Here is a 23,107-nt window from a genome sequence, read left to right as displayed (position 1 = left end):
GGATTACATGGGTTGTTTCCGGCATCTGGAGAAAATTTCATGTCAATAGCACCTTCAAAAATATATTTACTGAGAGAAACAGTAGCATGTTCAATAATTATTTTACCCACTGTGTTTGTGTGTGAATATATACATATTCTCTCTCTCTCTCTCTCTCTCTCTCTCTCTCTCTCTCTCTATATATATATATATATATATATATATTCACACATATCATCAGCATAACAGTGAACCTTAATCTCTTAGCTAATGTACAATAATAGAGCTAAAACAGTAATGAACCCAGGACGGACCCTTGTGGAACTCAGCAAGTCATTGCGGAAAAGTCAGGCACATTATTACTGAAGAAACCATTCTGTGTTTGACCTGACCTGTAATGATTTTTTTTATATAATGTGGCTATACCACACACTAACCACGAACCACAAGCGAAGCAAACTAATTTGCTAATGCAAATATCTTCCCTATAACTTACTGTAGTTACAATAAGAAAAATGTTGTTCACCGGGTAGTGTGAGGAAGTAAAATGTACTCTACTGTACACAAGGAAAACCTGTCAGAAAGTAGGCCAGTGAGAGGAGATTGGCTGTTTGTAGACCTGCACTTCATTCCTTGATGTCTTTGATCCTGACCACGGTGACTTCGCTTCACATCTCTGACTGGGCCAGTCTCAGCGGTGGCCTACAAATATCTGGCATGTCTGCACAGCCAGGTAACCTCAATTCCTAGCAACATCCTGTGACAGAAAGTTGTTGCATTAAGAGGCCATCAAGGAGAATCACTTAGCTCAAAATATTTCTGCTGCCGATCAATAAAGGAGCAGTGCCAACCTTGAGTGCAAGTGAAGCCATGTAAATGATTGTTCCAAAGTGCTACTATTACAAAAAAAGGTTTTATTTTTATTCTACTATATTATCCTTGGTTTCTATGCCCTGGAGACTCTTTTTATTGCAGCGGGAAAATCTGCAGCTTTTATGTGAAACACACTCAATGGGAATCTGTCTTTGAACTGGTATGGAGGTGTAACACATCCACATATACAGTGACCGCAGGCATCCACAAAAGCCAATAAAAGCCAGTAAGCCAATAAAAACTGTTTATGACAGACCAGCAAAATGCTGATGTTTAAATTATAAGGCCTGGATGACTGGCAGAATTTTAATTAGATGTGAAAAGGGTCCTCTGCATGTAATTTAATTCAGTCTGAGCCTAAAGAATAGAGCTTTGTAAGATTAACACAGTTTAATTATGTCGTATGCATGCAGTAACATAACCAAAGGATCACTTCACTTTTTTGCAACACGTCAAATTAAAACATTGTTACGTACCAATCAAGTGTACGTGCATTACGTGCATACTGCCATAGAGGTGTACTTTTTTTGCATGAATTTTCCGAGGTTGGCCAGCAAATGTACACTGAACAAATATATAAATGCAACACTTTTGCTTTTGCTCCCATTTTTCATGAGCTGAACTCAAAGATCTAAAACATTTTCTTTATACACAAAAGACCTATTTCTCTCAAAACGTTCACAAATCTGTCTAAATCTGTTAGTGAGCACTTTTGGAGTGGCCTTTTACTGTGGCCAGCCTAAGGCACACCTGTGCAATAATCATGCTGTCTAATCAGCATCTTGATATGTCACACCTGTGAGGTGGGCTGGATTATCTCGGCAAAGGAGAAGTGCTCACCAACACAGATTTAGACAGATTTGTGAGAATGGAGGCCACTGGCCACTAGCCCTAAGCTTCACTAAAAGACCCAGACTTGAGATAAAGTTGAGGCCACGGCCTGCTCCATTTTCTAATAAAATTAACTTAAAAGGTAAACAGCACAGAAACATACTATGCCAGTATGCTAGTCATACGAAAGGGAAAATAAGTGCGTCTTAAGTCTGGACTTGAAAGTCTCTACAGAATCTGACTGTTTTATTGATGCAGGTAGATCATTGTCACAACAGGGGCACGATAAGAGAAAGCTTTGTGACCCGCAGACTTTTTATTCACCTTAGGGACACAAAGTAGTCCTGCACCCTGAGAACACAGAGCCCAGGCCGGTACGTAGGGTTTAATTAGGTCAGCTAAGTAGGGAGGTGCCAGTCCGTGAACAATTTTATAGGTTAGTAGCAGAACCTGAATATTTGCTATACCATTTTTCAACCTGCATATTGTGATCTTTAATTCTGACAGCCCCTCATATCTGCCTGTTTTACTCTTGAGTGACCTCTGTCCAGAGGTGTCAAATCCAGCTTCAGAAAGTTAAAGACCAGCCACATATTTGTTCCATGTTCCCAATAAACCAACTGATTGTAATTAGTTCAGCTCTTCAGGCAGATGGATGAGCTAATTATTGAGATCACCTGTTTTAGGTGCACAGGTAGAAGCAACACACGGGAGGGTTATTACTTTCTTAAGCTGGATTTGACACCTCTGCCTCTGTCTTGCTCAGACCCCCGTCACACAGAGCAAGAATGAGGCCGAATGGCGTCCAAATGAAGAATGAACCTACATTCGAAAAGTGTCAAGATGCAGTCTGAAAATGTCGGAAAGCTGTCTCAGAGCAGTCGACATGACCAGGCCAATTCGCGTGGCTGCCTTGAATGTTTTGCATGCATGCAAAACACTGGAGGTGCAGTTCAGGTGGGACACCCATCAAAGAGCAATCTATGTGCAGCCTGAGCGCAATCTCACTGTAATCCCATAATGGATTGGGCACGTCAAATCCTACCGACATGTCCCACTTGTGCCACATACGTGCATATGTTCACCTCCACTGGATCATGTTCAGGGAGTGCAAGGTAAATGTCAATATGGAACATGTATGTGGCATGCATCCATCATGTGAAGTGGACATGAACATTGCACAATCAAATCAAAAGCATCTGTCACTGCGAGTCAATGCATCATTGTCTCAGTGCACCCACAGCACAGCTGAACGGGGTGTCACCCCCACAATACACATATTATGACATGTTTACCATCAAACTCTGTCAGAGGAATGATGGTGGAACTGCTTCGTTAGCCCATGACAGCATAAATAAAATGTAAACTCACCTCCAGTACGGCCTCAGGTGTTTGTCTGCAGCCTGTGGTGAAGTCCCTCTCGCCATGGCTCCTCCGTGTGCTGACAACATCGGCTCACAAATGCCTCATCCACCACGGCATAAAAATATCCCACATCAGGCACCGTCCTGTGGCACGTCGTGTGCAGATGATCCAACTGGACTGCGCGGCACACAAACTTTCCGTGTACTCCGATTCTATGCTTTTTACTCTTTTAATTCATTTTATTAGGAAACGGAGCGTGCCGCGGCCTTGACTTTATCTAAATTCTGGGTCTTTTAGTGACGCTTAGGGCTAGTGGCCGGTATTCACCTTAGTATTTCTTCTGTTTTTCTTGTTACTTAATGGTGACAAGTTACACTGTATTTGTTGTCTTTCTGATGCTTGATTCTGCTTTTTTTCTTTTCTCTCTGTGTGAGGTGGGGCTCCATCCAGAGATGGGTGTGGTTGTGTTCCGGAAACCGTCCTGTGCACCGGCAACATTTCCTGTATGTTAGTTTTGTGAAATGTTTGTGATTTGTGTTTGTAGCATGGCCCAAGCAGAGGGTCGCCCCTTTGAGTCTGGTCTGCTTGAGGTTTCTCCCTCAGAGGGAGTTTTTCCTTACCACAGCTGCTCTGGGGGTTGGTAAGGATAGATCTTACTTTTTTGAAACACCTTGAGGCAACCTTGTTATGATTTGGTGCTATATAAATGAAAATAAACTGAAATTGAATTGAAATCCTCATCAACAAAGAGCAACAACTCCACAGGGGTTCTGTGGCAACTGTTTCCTCTTCCTGTGTTTTGCTGCCACTGAGACTTGAAATGAGTCAATTCTTGCAGACACACTCACAATGCAAGTGCATTTTAAATACCAGTAAGTAGCTGTCATAAGACACGTGGTGTACCCATCTGGCAGTGATGGAGACAGCTGGAGCTTTCTGCTTCACTATACTGACACTGCTGTCAGTGTTTTCTCAGCATCTAACATCAGAATCAGAATCAGAAAAACTTTATGTTATGGGTGCCGTCTGTACAGTGCTTGTTTGTAAAAATATAAATAGGTAGATAGATAAAGGGTATATGTATATAAAAACGGAAATGAAAACCTAGACTATCATCAATCATATGGTCATACAGTCATACAATCTTCATTTCCCACAAACAATACAACAGATTGGACAGCAAAGAAGTTGTTGCTCCATGCCTCACTTTCTTCATCTACATATTTTCATTGTTCTTTAAATCCTTCCATTGTATAACATTATCAAAAAGAGAATTTTTCTAACAACGTTTAAGCCAAAGTTCTTTCAGCTACTCCCTTCGGGGTTCCTACAGCAGATCCGAAATGGGTGTACATGTTGATGTGGCACAGGTTTTACACCAGATGCTGTTACTGACGCATCGTGGAGAATGGACAGGGGTGACCTTGAACCAGGAACCTTCAACTTTGGAAGCAGGCACACTAACTGATTGGCCACCAGAGCATCAACATTTAAGATGAATATTACAAAAAAAAAGAAGAAATACCTGAAGGAGCACTGAAAAAAAAAATCATGTGCAGGGTTCTCCCTAAGCAGTGGAACACTTGCGCTGCAGTATCTAGTTGGGTCTTAGTGCCATCATGCAGATTTTCAAATTTAGGGTGTTCCCTCTCTGTTTTACCAGGTAATTTTTTTTTTTTCACGTTGTCACGAGTTTCTGAGTTTTCCCTGACTGTAATCGCCAGCAGTCAGCAAACTCCTCAGTCAGGCTGTGCGTGCGCACATGAATACAGTCTGTGAAAACTGGGCTCTGGACAGACGTGGTTTTTGATAGCAATGTGATGCTAACAGGGTATCTTTGACATGAGCTGATTATTTCCATTGTGAGCAAATGGATTTATAATATGCTTAAAAAAACATAGATATAATTGTGCTGAGAAAACTTTTACTGCACATCTTCAGATAATTTTAGGTTTTCCCTGAAAAAGTATTATCTAACTGTGTGGTTTTTGAGTTTTTCATTGGACAAACTAACATAACAGACACACATATGTGGGCCTTAGAGTATTGTAGTATAGATTGAAATGTGCTGGAATGCAGTGGTATTGTGATTTATATTGTATCCAGAGGTCCTTGGCAATCTAGCGCTAATGTGTCCATGAAGGCATGCTATACTATTAATACCACTCCGTGCAGTGCTTTTAGCAAAGATTATCATGCTATCAACATCTTATACCGGTGTTGCAGACTGACCGGCCCCCACTAAAAATCGGTCTGCCCTGCCTTCACTGTGCATGCGTCATTAGCCGCGGTTCACCGATTATCACCTCGTTACTGCTTAAAACTGCACTCCAGTCATCATCTATCTCAGCGACAGATATCTGAAGCTTTTGTACAACAATCATTTCCACATAAATTCAGCATTATTTCATCATACAGTGAAAGACAGAGGAAGCGATCACAGCACCATAGCTACACAAGCTGCTAGCTGATGTGTTCACTGCGCGTCGGGCATTTCAAAGCATCACCAAGTATCACCTTGTTTCTGCTTAAAACTGCCTCATTTCGGCTTAAAACTGACTTTAAAATGATTCAAGAGGTTTTGCTTTGTCATCTGATGGTTAATAATCCATTTGATCGCTGTCTCAAAGCTCCGAAATGACGCATGCGCAGTGGAGGTAGGGCGGACCGATTTTTAGGGGCGGACCGTTCGGTCTGTGACAGTGGCTTATGTCTAGAAGTGACACCTTTTCCCACATGGAATAGAGGAATTAACTGTTACATTCATATACAACCTCAAAGCCTCCCGCTGACTTTTCTGCCGGAGTGGACAAAGCAGTAAGGCCTCCTCCAGATTAAATACCCACACAAAGGAGCCTTCTTGCCATCAGGTGGTAGTTTCCATAGCTAAGAGTTCCAATGTGTTAGTGCAAAGATCAAACAATGTCTGCAATCATCAAAGAACTTTCTCTCTGGCAACTTGAAACTAGCACTGAGAGAAGATAACTGCATCTGGTGAGCACTGAAGCAGAAAGCTGGCCATCCAAGAAATCTCCAGTGAGCCGTGTGTGTTTTTTACATGTGTGCATGAATTCATGCGCGAGGGAAGCCAGTTGATATGTGAAGGGTAATTTCAGTGGACGCAGCTGTCATGCAGTCAGGCACTAGGGTCCATGAATTATCCAAAGAACCTTCAACACAGCACGTTTAAAGTAGGTTCCATTAAATTGCTCTGGATACACTTCACTCCAAAAACATTGTAAAGGTGCCAGTAGGTACTTCAATAAATGTAAGGCAAGATGAAAGAACAGTTTGATGAACACATCTTTGATTACTCCATGAAGTATAGAGCTGAACAACTAAGTTGCCATGTGCCTGCATGTACCAAGAGTGCACACTGCCACAAATCATGTTGTCCTACCTAATCAAAAAGGTATTAATTGGCAAAGAAAAAGAAAAACATGTATAAATGTACTTGTTTTGTACAGCAAATGGACAGCTAATATTGTGCACTAACATTGTGGCTTTTCTCAAGCTACAGACATACTGTTATAGATACAGGTAGAGATAACACTCTTGTGAAAGAATGCTTGAATCTCACCACCAGCTTGTCTTCCAAAGACGTGTCTCTCCCTGCCACATCCATTAACTGGAAAAAGCAGGCTCTGAGGATGGATGGACATTTCCAACCACATTTCCTATTTATTACATGTCATACTGAGTTGTCCTATGTGCCGCAATAGACTGGCATCATGGCGTTTAAGTGGAATAAGTGGGTACAGAAAATGTATGCATGAATGAATAGATGAAGTGTCCCATGTGATTCCAGCTGTATAGTGTCTCACCATTAGAACAGAATAACCATCACTCATTCATTTGTCAGAAATATAGCAATGAGTGTCCATCAGGATCCTTTTTTTTCAAGCACATTTCAAAAGATTTCCAGTAAAATCCTTTCATATTGTTCAAATACATGGTGCAGTGGAGTGGGACCCAGAGTAGTACCATCTCAGCACACCCACCAAGTTCAGCACCTCTGCACTACCCTTGAGAACTCTGATGTGTTACAAGGATGTGGGCATATAAGGCACCCCCCATTAAGTCAACAACTGTAAGTCCTTTTCAGATGATCAGCATGAATCCTCTTCTCTTAAAAAGCTTTATTTTCCTCCGTGTGCCACTTTATAAAGTTCTAGCTTCTGCTGCTACATTGATTAGCTCCGTACATCGGCTGCACATGCTCCACATCTTCTTCTCTGATTTCTTTTGTGGGAGCATTACAACATTACATACAGGCCTGGTGTATATACTACAGCATGTTTACAGAACACTTTTGGAAAATAAGTAAGAAGATTGTTTCCGTTTCCGTGTGGACAAGGCCTTAGTGTGTAATTTTAGATAACCTGTAAAGCTGAAGTTGCAAGAAATGGCAAAATGCTGGAGCTTCTCCACAATGAAGGGGGGGTGCAGACCCACCACGGGTTGTTTTTTTTTGTGTGTGTGTGTGTGTGTGTGTGTGTTAAACCAATAATCAAGCTTTGCAGGACTATGGGAGGATTTCCAAGATAGTGAGCACATCACTTATCTTTAGCTCTTGCATTTCTGCATAATTTTTAAGCACAATGCATCTTGCGATTTGAGGTTTTATTTAATTTTTCCCCCCAGGTGTGTAGCACTGGGCCTTAAGTAATTCTAGGTGAAATATTGACAGTGCACAGCACAGTGATTAAAGGCTTTAACAGCACTGAGAAAGTGCTGTTGCTGTTGTTGCAGTTTATAGAGGTTCTGCAAAATTAGCCAGTGAAATATTTAATGTCCGCTTATTAATTATTGGAAAATTTATTCTTCCCCTGGATGAGGCCAGGTAACTCTGCCACCACTGTATTAATATGCGCCAATAGTAGTAGAGGTACTGACAAAAGTTCACAAAAAGTCCAGCCCTCTGTGTTGGTGCTTCAATAGTGATTCAGTCAGTCATGTTATATTGTAACAAAGTGCAACTAGGGAAAGGATTCAAGTAGGAGTTAACCACAAAAATGTTTTGTTTGAGGGCCTTACATAGAGAACATGATCATTTCGCAAAGCCTGAACCCTCAAAGACGTCTTTTTCTTTTGAAGTATACTACTACCTTAACTGAAAGCAGGTGAAAATCCACAGTCTTACTTTCAGACACGATAGGCACATTTAGTCAAAGAGAAACTCCTGAGGTGTGTTTTTTTTTTTTTTTAAGAAAACATTTCCAAAATAATCAGGCAACTCATATTTCTCTGCCAATTTATATTCTCTGTAATCTTACAACATGAAGGATGCCAGTTTGATTCTGAGATTTGACCCTTTTCAATGCTGTGTTCTCATTGTTTTCACTCAAAAGCATGTCAGGTGCTTGAAATAATAAAAGTAATAAAAGCTGTCAGCCAATCAAATCAGGATTTTCAATGTTTCTTTAATAAGTAAATCACCCTTTTTCTAATAAGTGGAAGCATGTACAATGTTTCAACTAATGTGGGTTTTCCACTGCCACATTTTGCACAGTAAACAGTTTTGTACCCTTCTGTTATGCTTGAGCAGGATAAAAAAGCATCTGATAATCTTTAATAAATATTTTTTTATTTATATGTGAGAAACCCCTGAAAGCATGTATCCACTGGAGGATGTCTACCCAACAACATGTTGGAGTTTCTCATCACGTGAAGACAAACATAACCACAATGAAAAGGAAAGGTTGTGAGACTACAGAATTACTATCTGGTATCTACAGCAGATGGTATCTGGGGGCGAAGGGCCTGAATAGTACGTACTGTCTTCTTTCTCATTAATTGATTTCTTGGTTTGTAGTTATAATAGGATTTGTTGTGTGGGCCGCTGAAGAGGAGGTACTGCTGGCCCACCACCACCAGATGGCGCCCTGCTTGGAGTGCGGGCCTCCCAAGCACGAGAGGGCGTCGGAGCTGCTGGAAGTGACAGCTGTCCACCTATCAACACAGCTGTCACCCATCACCACCACTACAAAGGCCGGACTGCAACTCCACCTCCTCGCCGAGATATCTTCTACCATACAGGTAATTCTCTGCTGAACCTTAATTCGAGCATTAGTCTGATCTCTTTTGCAGCCGTTTTCCTGGGACGGATACCCTGTCTGCTGAGTTGGCGTTTGGTGTGGACTGCGACGGCTTCGCCTCCCACCCCACCCAGATAAGTGGTTATCTCGGGAGCTGCACGAGTGTGTGATTCGGAGGTGGAGGTTCTCCCTCCTAACTGTATATAGACTGTGGGATTACTGAGTGTGCGAAATCACACTCATCCAAGAACTGTTTCTGTTCTCTGCCAGCAGTACTGGGTCTGACTGCTGAAGACAGTGGCCACCTGGGGCGCAGGGCTTGGCAGCTCCGGTGTTCTTCAGATCCGTTGGTGGTGGAAGCTGTGTGGGATCCGGCTCTTCTCGCACCGGACGTCTCCTATCTTCGAGCCTGCCACACGTCACCTTGTGTCAGATTGATATTCCGCATATTTGTATTTGTCTGTACTACGTTGTGCACCTTCACAACATTAAATTGTTACTTTTTGGCTATTCCATTGTCCCTTCATTAACGCCCCCTGTTGTGGGTCCGTGTCACGACACCTTCACAACAGGATTTTTGTAAAACTCTGCTATATTGATGTTATCCAACTGAAACAAGGCTTTTCCATGATATTCTTTTTAAGACAACATGCATATGTTGGAGTAAACCTGAGATGGTGAAGGCATGAAAATTACACTTGATATTGTGTAAATTATGCAATTTTGACAGTTATTGCAGAAAATGTTATTGCAGAAAATGGAAAATATTATATATTCTAGACTCACTATATGTAAACTAAAATATTTCCACCATTTTCTTTTTTTTAATTTTGATAATTATGATGTACAGCTCAAAAACAAAAAGAAAAAAAAAACATATCTCAAAATGTTAGAGCATTTCATTTATCCTCCTATGAGCTTTAAAAGGGATTAGGTTTTGGAAGAAAAACAAATGATGCCTCTGTATGTGCACAAAGGGTTTCAGGAGGTTAAATTTGAGTAATTTACTATATACACAGTATACAGTAAATACCATAAATCTCTCAGTCTGGCTCAGTACACACAACCACAATAATGGGGAAGACTGCTGACTTGACAGCTGTCCAGAGGACAATCAATGACACTCACCACAAGGAGCGTAAGCCACAGAAGGTCATTGCTGAAATAGTCCATGGGCCAAGCAGGTTCTGGGTCCCACTTATAATGGTGAAGCAACATTTACAATCTAGCCTCAGTGTACCATGACCGACACATAAATGAATGATGGACATCGTAGGGTGGCAGCTGTACCCAGTCACGGTTAGAGGGGGACTATAAATGCCTATTTGGAGAAAAACACCTGGTAATGAGTTTAAATAAACCTTTACTGAACAAAAGAAGATATCTAAACATTATTTTTCTCTGTGATTTTGCTTCTTGCGGCTACAGACATTTTATGAAATACAAAGATTATATTCAAAATTGTTATTTTCCAGAGAAATTTCAATATGCATCCTTATATGTCTGACACATGTAAGGCATTCTCGTTCAGCCATTAGATCTAATGTAAGGGAAGTTGCTCCATGGCAAAACAAACATCTGCCAGTGTCACTGTAGATCTGTCCTTGCGCTTGCCTCATATGGCTTTTCTGGGGCCCTTGCTCTCCATGGTATTCAAAAATCAACTTAAAAGGTGTCCAAAAACAAAGAGTCAAGATTTCAGTTTGAATACCCTAAGTCCCCATCACACCATAGCAACAATGTGCAGGAACCATGACAGCAAATATTGCCTTAAATCCGACGCAGTCCGGGAGAAAAGAGGCATCTTCAGCTGTGTCAGAAAGCATCCAAAGTACCTCGTCCACACCTGCACGATGGCATCCAAAGCGCATGTAGACAACAGTTTAGCTGACAGACTGCCGTCAGAAGGCCATAAAAGGCACTGCAGGCTGCCCAATGTCCAAACATCTGGATGGCAAACACGGGACTGGAGTGCTGTGTTCCTCATGCGTGCGAGTGTGAGCACGTGTGTGCGTGGCGCACACGTGTAGGGCTGCAATTGTCACTCAGCCGTGTGTGTGTGTGTGTGTATATGCATAACGTTACATGAGCCACACACACACAGTGCCACTGGACAGCGTCACTGAAAGTTTGCTGGCAGTGTGCCACGCTGTCCCCTGCGTCAGACGGGGCGCCTTTCCAGTGAACTTTAATTTCTTTTTTCTTTTTTGCTCACTTCAGCAGCACAACACAACTCTGGACACCGTGATGGTTAGATTATCACATGGGATTCATTTTTTAATTTGGGTGAGAGGATTTTAACCACAGGCTGCGGTTTCAGCCCCACATCCACATCTGCGCTGTGAAACACTCCTGGACCACTGCTGGAGGTGAGATTCATGTTTGTTAATGCTGTCACACGTGCGGAGGAATTTGTGCGTCGGGACTGAGCCGCTAATGGCGCGGGACAAAAGCAACGCCGTGATGAAGCCTCACAGGACATGTTGTGGCACATCCAGCTCATCCACAATTTCTCGGATAGTCACACGACTGAAAAGCCACCAAAAGCTGCCTGAATCTTCCGAATGGTGCAAGAGCTGGGCATGTTATAACATGTCCTGTGAGACAAACACGGAGGTGCTTTTGTCCCACGCCATTAGCGGCTCTGTGGCAATTCCTCCACTCCTCTTTTCCATGACAAAAACTCCTGTAACAGTGGAATGTGCCGAAAAAGTGGTATGTCCACCTCTTCTGCCATTTCTGTAGTAGTCAGACGACGTCCCGGATCAACACAGCCTTCAGCTTGGAAATGATCTGGTCGTTTCAGCCTGTCGATCACCGCTCGGAGCGCGGCGCGCCCTCCGCCATTGTGCGCCGTCTTTAAACTGGTTGTAACACTCCTTAATCTGTGTGATCCCCATAGAATCGTCCCTGAAAGCCGTCTGAATCTTCCGAATGGTTTCCACCTGGCTGTCTCTCACAGTTTCTGGAAAAATTTGATGCAGCAAAGCTCCAAATTGTTCAGACATTTTCCTCACAATAAAAATCCGACGAGGGGGGTGGACCACTGCTCACTCAAAGCGTGCTCACAGGCGAATGACGCAACCGACAGACGTGAAAAAACTCACGCATGCGCACAAAGGTTCAAGCTTGACTGATGCAAGCGCACATGATTCAAATCCATATAGGTTTTGCAAAAAATAAAAAGGTCGGATAGTTTTCTAACAGACCTCATAACAGTCTGTTAAGATTTGTGGCGGCGTGTACACAGTAGCACATGGAGCTTTCAGTTTGATAGTCGCTGTTCACATTCACTGTACATGATAATGATGAAGCGTGCCACATACATGTCAACACTTCCTATGCACTCTGGGGGGGGCATTGTTATATGTGGCACATGCAGGTCGTACCGGCAGGCTTTGCCGTGCAAGATCCATCTCTCGGCAAAACAATCATCTCGGATCGTTTTGCCGCCACCAGAATATGTAAATTGCGGTCAGATGGTCCTCAGATTGCACATGGACTGCCGTCAGATAGGTGCCCCATCTCGGCAGTGCCCGGAGGGTTTTGAACATGTGCATCAACACTCAGGGCCACCGGCTGATTTTGACCAACTGTGTGAACTTCTGTAGATGGTTGTCAGAACATTTTGGAACTGAAACCTGACACTTTTCAGATATGCACCGATTCGTCATTCTGATGCCATTCTGCATGATTGTGGCTATGTGTGACGGGGGGTGTAATCGACTGCTTCCTTTGGTATGTAAGTGTCAATGTTAATTATGTTCCAAAGGTAGTAATTGTTGTGGATCTGCCTGGATAGAAAAAATATTGTATCTTGTTTATGGTGTGATGCATCAACAAAATAATACATGGAGATTATGGTTGTGGGAATGGTCATTCAGTCACTTTGCAATGTTTATACAATCAAGTGGCAGGTTTTCTTAAAATCTTACAGACCTTCACCATTCGAATGAGTTACTGAATGCATGCATTCACTTTGGCCACATAATGGTCTACATCATTTTGATGATAGACTCTGTATGTTATTTGGGCGAAAAAGCACATATCTTTGGTTTTCTCATGCATATGCTAGTAGCCAAGAGAAGCGAACTCTTAATACAAAATAATGTTGCAAAATTCAGTTTTTATGGATATGTGGTTAATTTGAACTCATTCCCAGCATGTTATAGAATTAGAATCAGTAGGGGTCAATAAAGAATTACACAAAAGTCAAAATTTTAAAATAATCCAATTATATTGAAAACTATGCCACAATATTTGTCTGATCATAACCATAACCATTCCAAAAACATATAGTTTGGACTATCTATGACTGAATGTTATGGTGTAAAAACAGCAAAAATAGTGACCAAGGTCAATTTCAGTTTGTACTAGAAATTAAAATAATAAATCCTCAAAACATTTTGGTTAATATTTTTTGGTCTAGACATACAAAATTTTAATTTTCTGAAATAACTGACAAAAAATATTGACCTTTTTCACAATACTCACCTGTATATTACATGATGTGATGCATAATTTGTCCTGAATGGGGTATGCTTCCAATACCAGTTAATTTGTGGAATATTTGTAGTATCTAAATGCCACAATATTCTGATATGTCTTACATTTATGGCGCGCGCACACACACACACACACACACACACACACACACACACACACACACACACACACACACACATCAACATATCAACACAATCAAAAAATCAACATAAGGATCCAAAACTTCACTGTAGCATGTCACTGCTTCACCTCAGGGAGCTCTGGTGGCCACTGGTGCATTCTTGTGCATTAGCACAGAATCATTATCTCCTCCAAATACTTGTCACTCATGTCTGCTTTTTCAGTAGTAATATGCGCAAAGTGTAAACGCTTCCTGATGCTCCATGACTGTTAAAGGACTGACAGATGAAACCAGATTGATTTCTTTATTTAAAAAAATGCCCATAATAAATCACGGGAATACATCAACTCCATTTCCCCCTATGCCTTGTCTGTGCTGATATTATGATGTGTAACTAGCAAAATTATTTGCACATGCCACAAAAGGACAATGCACCATACACTGCACATCACAGATTGTCAAGATGAAGCCCAAAGTGTTCCAAGGCTGATCAGCACCACAGACAGACCACTTAACTCTGGACAGCCATCATTATCAGGAATCCAGGCATTAAAATAATGTCGACCAGCATTACTGCAGCTTAATCACATAATATAAAGATGGATCTCTATCCATTATCACATAACAGAGCCACAATGTCTGATCACTCAGATTCGCTTGATACAGCACATCTGAAGGGCAGTGGAAAGACAAAAAATGAGAGATGCAAAGAGGGGATAGTCAAGAGAGCTGTTTGCAATAAGTGGATTTGCAGTTACATTTATCACAGTCAACAAATTGGAAAGATAATTCTCTCACAACCCCACCCCCCAAATCTGCTGAAATATTGGTCGTTGACATTATTATTAGTGGTTATGAAATAGGCCTACACAATATGAGGACAGTCTGTGATGTGCAATATCACTGCTCAGTACTGGAAATGATAATATGAGTTGCAATGCATGAAAAAATGTTAATGAACCAACATAATTTCTTGCTGTTTCATTTCCCCTAATGTACCACAGTTTGACCATAAACGCAAATGTTGAAATCCTTCTGCCAGCTTCCCACACAACTCACTGTGGGAACACAGCACATCAGGGTCAAATCTTATCTCACATCATGGCACATAAAAATGAAAAGATTTTTCTTATCCACTGCACCTTAGGCAGTCTTGGGCAATTCGTTTATTGCACATGCTCTAATCGCGATGACAAAGAAAATGTTATTAATGGGGCAGTACTAGTGTAAAACTAGTGTAAAACAAGAGACCATTTGGCAAATCACAATAGTGCCATTTGAAAAATTCCAACAAATCATACGATGTGGATGAAAGACGACCGGCAAAGGTCAAGGTAACCCCAGATTTTTCACTGCAATGTTGACCAAACCTAGGAAACACAGCTAGTAGGTTCTACAACCCCAATTCCAATGAAGTTAGGACGTTGTGTAAAATGTAAATAAAAACAGAATACAATGATTTGCAAATCCTCTTCAACCTATATTCAATTGAATACACCACAAAGACAAGATATTTAATGTTCAAATTGATAATCTTTATTGTTTTTGTGCAAATATTTGCTCATTTTGAAATGGATGCCTGCAACACATTTCAAAAAGCTGGGACAGTGGTATGTTTACCACTGTGTTACATCACCTTTTCTTCTAACAACACTCAATAAGTGTTTGGGAAATGAGGACACTAATTGTTGAAACTTTGTAGGTGGAATTCTTTCCCATTCTTGCTTGATGTGCGACTTCAGTTGTTCAACAGTCTGGGGTCTCCGTTGTTGTATTTTGCACTTCATAATGCGCCACACATTTTCAATGGGCGACAGGTCTGGACTGCAGACAGGCCAGTCTAGTACTTGCACTCTTTTACTACGAAGCCACACTGTTGTAACATGTGCAGAATGTGGCTTGGCATTGTCTTGTTGAAATAAGCAGAGACGTCCCTGAAAAAGATGTTGCTTGGATGGCAGCATGTGTTGCTCCAAAACCTGGATGTACCTTTCAGCATTGATGGTGCCATCACAGATATGTAAGCTGCCCAGGCCATGGACACTAACAAACCCCATACCATCACAGATGCTGGCTAGGTGGCGACGTTTCTGGATGTTGTTGATGTATAGCTTTCGCTTTGCATGGTAGAGTTTTCACTTGCACTTGTAGATGTAGCGACAAACTGTGTTAACTGACAACGGTTTTCTGAAGTGTTCCTGAGCCCACCCAGTAATAGCCTTTACACAATGATGTCGGTTTTTAATGCAGTGCCGCCTGAGGGATCGAAGGTCATGGGCATTCAATGTTGGTTGCCTTGCTGCTTATGTGTAGAAAGTTCTCCAGAATCTCTGAATCTTCTGATTATATTATGGACTGTAGATGATGGAATACCTAAATTCCTTGCAACTGAATGTTGAGAAGCATTGTTCTTAAACTGTTGGACTATTTTTTCACACAGTTGTTTACAAAGTGGTGATCTTTGCCCCATCTTTGATTGTTAATGGCTGAGCCTTTTGGGGATGTTCCTTTTATACCCAATCATGACACTCACCTGTTTGTAATTAACCTGTTCACCTGTGGAATGTTCCAAACAGGTGTTCTTTAAGTATTCATCAACTTTCCCAGTCTTTTGTTGCCCCTGTCCCAGCTTTTTTGAAATGTGTTGCAGGCATCCATTTCAAAATGAGCAAATATCAGTTTAAACATTATATGTCTTGTCTTTGTGGTGTATTCAGTTGAATATAGGTTGAAGAGGATTTGCAAATCATTGTATTCTGTTTTTATTTATATTTCACACAACATCCCAACTTCATTGGAATTGGGGTTGTAGAACTGTTCAGGAATGAGCACATTCACCAAAGATCAATCATTAGGGTCAAGGTCATTGAGGTCAAATATCAAAATATGTTTTTCACTCCGACTTACACCAAACTTGGCACACAAATGGAAGTGAGTTCTGGAATTAACCAGCAATGCCAAATTTTATAAAAGTCAAACAGTGGGGGCCAATGTCATTTCTACCTGTCTGTTTCTTGGCCTATGTATTCCAAGTTAATTTCTCAGATTTCTACCAAATTTGGTCTATCAGTGAAGACTGATCCAAAAATTATTGTGAAAGAATGTGTTCTGGCAAAGGTTGAAATTAAAGAATTTGATTCTCAAGGACAAAATTATGAATTGGTCCTAATGTAGCATATGCAAAATTGCCCTGGCAAGCTCAGCCAGGGGTCAAATATTTGGGTGAAAGTAAAGGTCAATGGTGTCAAATGTCAGACAACCTCATCCACACCTGCACAGCGTATTTAGAAAACAGTTAAATGACACAGACTGCTGTCAGACGGCCACAAAAGGCACCGAAGACTGCCCGATGTCCAAACATCTGGATGGCACCCACAGGACCGGAGTGGGAAGCAGCGTGGTGTCCTTCCTTTGAACAGTCCCTGTCAGAACTGGACTTCGGAGTACAACCAACGTATGGACCAGACTCACGCCATATATGTCAAAGTTGGCATCGGTGCGGTCACTCATGCAATCACATTGCTGCTCGTCCTCTCCTTCCCAGCGATACTGACCTCACGTGAGTGTGCGTGTGTAGAACAGGTGCTGAAATGATGAAATGATCGCTCAGTGTGTGAGTGTGTGTATGTTCATAACGGCTGAATGGGCCACTACACGTAAGCAAGTTGTCAGCCACTGGACACCATTTGCTGCTAAAACTTTGCTGTGTGCTAAACTTTGCAGTGCATAAGCGTGCGCATGCGTGTGCTGCTGTCAGTCACCGGATACCTTTTGCTGCTAAAGTTTGCTGGCAGTGGACCAAGCTTTCCCATGCACACAGGATTCATCAGATGCAGCCTTTCCAGCAAACTTTAATTTCTTTGTTTGTGTTTTTGCTCATGTTAGCACAATGCAACTCTGTACACAACGATAGCCATGGTTGTTTACAGCACACAGCAGCTGGGTGAGAGGCTTTTCGCCACAGGCTGTGTTTCCTGGATCCTGTCTGCCCTGCGCTGTGAAACACTCCTGGTTCTGTGGTGGAGGTGAGACTTATGTTTAATAATGTTGTCATGGGCTGGCGACACAGTTCCATGTCATCCTCCTACAGAGTTTAGATGGTGATCAAGTGATAATATGTATATTACAGCAGTGAGATCTGTCCAGCTCCAAGCCTCTGACATGTGCAATGACGCATTAGTGCACATGAGATCAGGGAAAGACGCAGCTTCCCATGGTAACCGATATGATGGGTACAATATTTCACATTATTTATGTCGCCCATGGGCAAAAATCGAAATGTATCTATACTGCAAGATCTATTATGAATATGCTTGTTCAGATCTGCAGTGGTGTGCGCTGTTGCACACGGTGCTTTCGGTTTGATTGCATGCTGTTCACAGCCATGGCACATGATGTATGTGTGCCACATACATGCTATTACATATCAACATTTCCTTTGTTCTTCCTGTCCGGGGTCCAGTGGAGGTGGACATACGTGGCACAACATGCCGGCAGGCTTTGCTGTGACCGATCGATCTCAGAGCTCAATCAATCACGATCAGATCATTTCAAATGCTGTTATGATACCATCAGAATATGTAGATTGTGATCAGATGGCGCAGAAACTGCACATAGGCCGTTGTCAGATGTGCGTCCCAACTCAACTGCGCCAAGAGCGTTTTTAACTGTGCGACACACTCGGGACAGCCGAGCGAATGGGATCAAATATGTAGACTTCTCAGGGACTGCCGTCTGTCCGTCTTCAGACCGCACCTCAATACTTCCCGATTGTTGCCGGATGTGTCATTCTGATACCATTCGCGCTCAGTCGGCGTATGTGTGACGGGGCTATTAGGACTGAACCTGTGAAATGTGTTTGTACCAAATAAGCAATATGTGTAGCAAGTCTGAAAAAGGAAACTGTACAGGTCATACAAGACATCAGACCTTGGACAGATACTGATGAGTATTTTAGATCAGGAGTTTGTGGCTGGCTTTGTGAATTTGAATGACAACATGTCACGAAATTCCTGCAGTCCCATGATTTCTTCAAAACAGCTGACTAAAGAAAAAGTAAAATAATATACTGCTGATGCTGGCTTCCAAAAGTATACTGAACACTTAAAGTTTACCTCTGGCCATTTTGCAATTTGTTTTCCACAGTACTAAGCAGCTATTCATCATGTGATTCTCAATAAGGAAAGATCCTGTCAGCACATCAATTCTAATTTAAAATAAGTTTGTATGAGCTCACTGGAAAGAGCAGTAAAATAGAAGTGAGACACTTAGTCACAGAAAGAGCTGATGATGCAGCAACCATTATTATCAGTCGTGGTTTTTAGAGAAGCACATGAGAAGCAATAAGTCTATGCACCATATTGGGGAAGTGATGATCTTGTGATTAAACAGTGGGCTTGAGATCAGAGGATTGTCGGTTCAAGACCCCATCTGACCAGAACATCAGGGTCCTTGGGCAAGGTCCTTAATCCCCAAGTTGCTCCCGGTGTGTAGTGAGCACCTTGCGTGACAGAACCCTGTCAGTGCTGTGTGTGAATGGGTGAATACAAGGCATTGCTCTAAACTGCTTTAAGTGTTGTGTGGGCCGCTGAAGAGGAGGTACTGCTGGCCCACCACCACCAGATGGCGCCCTGCTTGGAGTGCGGGTTCCAAGCGAGAGGGCGTTGGACCTACTGGGAGTGACAGCTGTCACACATCATCAACACCAGCTGTCACTCATCAACCACATCCTCCATAAAAGCCGGACTGCAACTCCACCTCCCCGCTGAGAAATCAGCTACCATTCAGGTAACCTTCTCTGCTGTGATTTTTCTGACACTGAATATTGTTCTGTGTGCAGCCGTTTTTCCTGTGGTGACAGTCTGAAGCTGGATTGGCGGATAGTGTGAGCACGACGTCTTCGCCTCTCACTCCTTCCAGGGAAGTGACTGACAGGAGCTGCACGGGTGATTCTGTGTCTGGAGGTGGAGGTTTTCCCTCCTGGAGGAATTAAGCTCTGTAAGATTGCTGGGTGTATATACACACACCCACCATTAACTGTTTTTGTTTCTGCCAGCAGTACCGGGTCTGACTGCTGAAGACAGTGGCCACCTGGGGCGCAGGGCTTGGCGGCTCCGGTGTTCTTCAGATCCACTGGCGGTGGAAACTGTGTGGGATCCGGCTCTTCTCTTGCCAGACGTCTTCTATCTTCGAGCCTGCCTACACGTCACCTTGTGTATAATTGACGATCCACATTCTCTGTCATTGTTTGTCTTTCGTTGTGCGATTCACAACATTAAATTGTTACTTTTTTTTACTTAGCCACTGTCCGTTCATTAACGCCCCCTGTTGTGGGTCTGTGTCACAACACCTTCCCAACATTAAGCTTCTGATATAGATGGGAAAGTACCACACCATATTTGCAGAATATCATCTTGAGATATGTAAGAATATATGGCAAAAATATGAATATGATAGTCAACTGTCAACATTAGCATCTGGGGTGACGAAAATCAGTATATTTCGACATTTTGTTAAAATTAGCATTTTTCAACAACTATAAATTTTGTTAAAACAACCTGGTGGATCATTTAAATGTGTAAATATGTTCTATTATATCACAAACCATAATGCAAAAAGTTCTATAGCCATAGCCGGTATATTTCTTTGATTGTGAACTAATCAAAGATACAAACAACATGTAAAATTTTGGGTTTTCTACCATTGTGAGGCCTTTGTGGAAGGCAGATCACAATAGATACACCAAAATTTCCAACATTTCCAAAAGGTAGCCTGGCATGAGCAGTTTCAAAGCTATGAGGCATATAGGGAGCTCATTATTAACGTGCAAAGTTGGTAGAAAACATCGTTTTCACGATATGTGAAAAATTCACAAAAATTTCCAAAGGTTGTAACTTCAAATGTTTTGAAGATACAGACCAAATATTTGGCTTTTCACCATAAGGTTGTAATAGGAATAACATATCTAAGTGACAGAACAGACCTGAGGGGTGACCTGGGAGCCTCTGGGTGACTTGAGATGGAATGATCATATTAAAAAAAAGATGGCAAGTGGGATTTAATAAGCAAACTGAAGGCTTGGAAAGGCAAATTTCCTTTGGGAAATCAAATTACAGTCTCTGTGCTCTGGCACCTCTGATCTTTAAATTAAAAAGGTGGTGATCAGAGACCACAGTGAAATAAATCTTGGAATGTTAACATATCTAAAATGGAACAAGAACCTGTGAACTAACAAATCCCTCACCCAGAAAATAAATAGAAAAGTCATCTATATACATATATATACATATATATATATATAGTATATATATATATATATATATATGTATATATATACATATATATATATATAGTAGTTATAATATGTATATAATAGTTACATACTCCATATGTAACTATTTATCTATACCATAAATGACCTCACGTGTGTGGCTTTGTATGTGTCTGTGTCCACAGCAAAGGTCTTGGCATAGTGGCTTTCTGTGTACATACGAGGTCTGTTAGAAAAGTATCCGATTTTTTTATTTTTTGAAAAAACCTGATGGATTTGAATCACGTGTGCTTGCATGAGCAAACCTTGAACCTTCGTGCGCATGCGTGAATTTTTTCACGCCTGTCGATTGCTTCATTTGCTTGTAAGCAGTCTTTGTGTGAGGATGGGAGGAAGTCTCTCGTCGTTTTTTCTTTGCAAGGAAATGGCAGAACAACTGGAGCAGCGAGACTGCATCAAATTTTACCAGAAACTGGGCGACAGCCAGGTGGAAACCATTCGGATTATTCAGACAGCTTTCGGTGATGATCCTATGGGCATCACACAGATTAAGGAGCGGTACAACCGGTTTAAAGATGGCCGCACAACGATGGAGAGCGCGCCGCGCTCCGGTCAGCCATCAACATCCAAAGTGAACGCTGTGGTCATGTGGGACCGTCGTGTGACAATCCGAGAAATTGCGGAAGAGGTGGGCATCAGCACTTTTTCTGCACATTCCACTGTGACAGAAGATTTGGCCATGAAAAGAGTTGCAGCGAAATTCATGCCGATGGCCTCGGCACGAAGCTGATGGCGGAGCAAAAGCGCCTTCGTGTTGAAGCCTCACAGGACATGTTGTGACATGCCCACCTCTTCCACAATTTCTCGGATAGTCACACGACTGAAAAGCCACCGAAAGCCGTCTGAATCTTACAAAGCCATCATTTAGAAAAGTTATATTGGACTTGGCTCCGCCTCGTCCAATATAACTTTTCTTCATCCAATATTTTTCTATGTTGGACTCTTTACCATCCATTATTTGTATGATAGATAGATAGATAGATAGATAGATAGATAGATAGATAGATAGATAGACAGACAGACAGACAGACAGACAGACAGACAGACACAGACAGATAGATAGATAGATAGATAGATAGATAGATAGATAGATAGATAGATAGATAGATAGATAGATAGATAGATAGATAGATAGATAGATAGATAGATAGATAGATAGATAGATAGATATGACTTTTCTATTTACGAGGTCTGTTAGAAAAGTATCCGACAGATAGATATGACTTTTCTATTTACGAGGTCTGTTAGAAAAGTATCCGACCTTTTTATTTTTTTCAAAAACCATATGGATTTGAATCACGTGTGACTGCATCAGCCAAGCTTGAACCTTCGTGCACATGGGTGAGTTTTTTCACGCCTGTTGGTTGCGTCATTCGCCTGTGAGCAGGCTTTGTGTGAGCACTGGTCTACCACTCTCGTCGTTTTTTTATTGTGAATAAATGTCTGAACGATTTGGAGTTTTGCTGCATCAATTTTTTTTCCAGAAACTGTGAGAGACCTCCAGGTGGACACCGTTCGGAAAATTAATATGGCTTTCAGGGACGATTTTATGGGGATTACACAGAGTGATCTAAGGAGTGATCTAGACAGTTTAAAGACCGCCCACAACTGCTGAGAGCGCGCCGCGCTCCGAGCGCCGATCAACAGGCTCAAACCCCGCTGAAACAATCGGATCATTTCCAACATGAAGGTTTTGTTGATCCGGGACGTTGTCTGACTTTCACAAAAAGGCAGAAGGTGTGGACATCAGCACTTTTTCGGCACATTCCACTGTTACAGGAGTTTTTTTCATGGAAAGAAAAGTGGAGGGATGCACCACGGAGCCATTCATTACTCGGCACAAAACCACCTCCGTGTTGGTCTCACAGGATGGCTTTCAGGTGGATTTCAGACAGCTGTCGGTTGCTTTTCAGTCGTGTGATTATCCGAGAAATTAAGCATGAGCTGGACATGCCCCAACATGTCCTGTGAGGCTTCACCACGGCGTTGCTTTGCGACATGCGGCACCACCGCGACGCGCGGAACTCCACTCCTCTTTCCATGACAAAAACTCCTGTAATAGTG

The 23,107-nt window shown here is 42.0% G+C and overlaps 1 protein-coding gene across 2 annotated transcripts in view; it reads right to left on the bottom strand.

Moving 5' to 3' along the window:
- The window catches only part of LOC117511416 (guanine nucleotide exchange factor VAV3-like), a 397,959-nt gene that overhangs the window by 294,600 nt on the left and 80,252 nt on the right, over window positions 1-23,107 (bottom strand). The gene's annotated exons all lie outside the window — the stretch shown is intronic.

This window comes from Thalassophryne amazonica, chromosome 1 (assembly GCF_902500255.1).
Source record: "Thalassophryne amazonica chromosome 1, fThaAma1.1, whole genome shotgun sequence".
NCBI lineage: Eukaryota > Metazoa > Chordata > Actinopteri > Batrachoidiformes > Batrachoididae > Thalassophryne > Thalassophryne amazonica.
Note: the sequence above shows the minus strand (reverse complement) of the source record. Positions and strands in the feature narration are given on the sequence as shown.